The sequence below is a fragment of the Galeopterus variegatus genome, unplaced genomic scaffold (assembly GCF_000696425.1).
Source record: "Galeopterus variegatus unplaced genomic scaffold, G_variegatus-3.0.2 Scaffold551, whole genome shotgun sequence".
NCBI lineage: Eukaryota > Metazoa > Chordata > Mammalia > Dermoptera > Cynocephalidae > Galeopterus > Galeopterus variegatus.
Window position 1 is genome coordinate 451,663 of NW_007726662.1, and position 1,949 is coordinate 453,611.

Sequence of the window (1,949 nt, forward strand, 5' to 3'; positions counted from 1 at the left end):
TTTGTTGCTTGAGTCACTCAGTCTGCACTATTTTGTAGGGCAGCCCAAGCAGATTAATACCTCAGAAAAGAAAAAAACCCAAATTGCATAAGTTCATTAATGTTTGAAGTAATTAACAGCAGGTACACTTTCTAAACCATTAATATCTTCTACACAGTCATACTGTATGATTCCTCACGGTTGGCTGGTCGTGGTTTGTAGCTCCTAACAAACATTAAGCTTTCCATTTTAGAGAGTTTTTATACTTTTACACTGAGTAGACGAAAAATACAACACAGCAAAAGTTGCCATTTATGATGGGCCAGAGTCAAGTTTAGCCTTACTTGCGCCTTATCTCAAGTTAATTCGTTAGTAAATGAAATTTCTGCTTAGCATTCTGGGTTAAATAGTCTGTATTCTCAACAAGGAAAGGTGATTCACAATATGGAACTTGAATAAAAATACTTTCAGGCCCAAGTAATTGCTGCATAGTATACTCTTTCATTAAACCTTTCTTTTTTTGTTTGTTTTTTGGCAGCTGCCTAGTACAGGGATCCAAACCCTTGACCTTGGTGTTATCAGCACCATGCTCTCCCAGGTGAGTAACTGGCCAGCCCTAAACCTTTCCTAAAGAGTTTCATTTATCATTTTATTTTCAAAGACAGGGCATTTTTAGTTTTTAATTTTTTTTGGTTTTGTTAATTTATTTTTAAATATGTTTTTTATTATCATAACATCATCCTCCTCCTCCTCCTCCTCATTATTTTCATTATTATTATTTTACATTCTAAGATTTTGTTGTGGAGCAGTTGGGAAGGAAGAGGAGAGGAGAAAAGGGAGGGAGATAGGGTGAGAGGAAGAGGAAGGAGGGAGGGGGTGTGGCCAAGGCCCTTGGCACCCCCCTCATTCCAGCAGATGAGCCCAGGTGGCTTCTGGCAGCGGCTCGGTCATGGGTGGGTGGGTGCAGACTTCAGTGGAGAGTGGCTGAGGCCCTTGGCCCCCACCTCCCTGGCTTGGGAGCCCGGGTGCTTCTGGCGGTGGCCTGGTGGTCGTTACTGGGCTGGATGTGGACGTGGGGTGTGTTGCTGAGGACCTTGGTCCTTGCCCACACCCTGGCTAATGAGCCCAGGGCACTTCCAGCAGCAGTTCAGTGGTCATTGCTTGGCTGGATATGGATGTTGGGGGGTGGGGCATGGCTGAAGCCCTTAGTCCCCCGCCAGGGCACTTCTGGTAGTGGCCTGGTGCTTGTCGCTGCACTGGATGCAGATGTCAGCAGGGCATGGCTGAGGCAGGGCATTTTTTAAATGAGAATGTGGACTGACCTCATCAACAGGAGGATGTAGTCTGGTACCTCCATCCTTCACCCATCCGTCAATCCATAAAAAGTCAGGCTGTATAATGTAGACATTTATCTATGTTTGTTGAATTAATGTATGGATTTAAAAAATGAGTAATAAATTTCTGCATAATCCAATTTTCTCTTTTTTGTTTCTAGAAAAAGTTTCTTTGGGCCCATTAGATCCTGGGAATCTTCTGTTTGAAGATTAGGGAGTTTGTAAGTTGCTTTCACATACATCTGGCTCATTTGAGTCTCATATCAAAATGGATTGGTAGGAAAGGGATTTTTATATTGATAAGTAAGTAGTCTTGGAGAGAAAATGCAATCTACCTAAGTTGAGATATCTAGCTAGCCAGCATTCAGAAGTTTAAAGAGAACAGGCTAAGTTCATCACACACAACTGGGCTTCGATCTTGGTTCTGCCATATAGGACCAGGGGCAGGTGACTCAACCTTTTTAAGTCTGTTTCTTCCTTTGTAAAATAGGAGCATTTATGGGTATTCCCCAGGGTTGCTAGGTTAAGATAAGACAGGTAAAACTCCAACTCGTTGCACCCTATAAATGTCACATTTCTTTTTTTTTTTTTCCTTTTTGTCTTTCTTCGTGACCGGTAACGGGATCGCAACCCTCA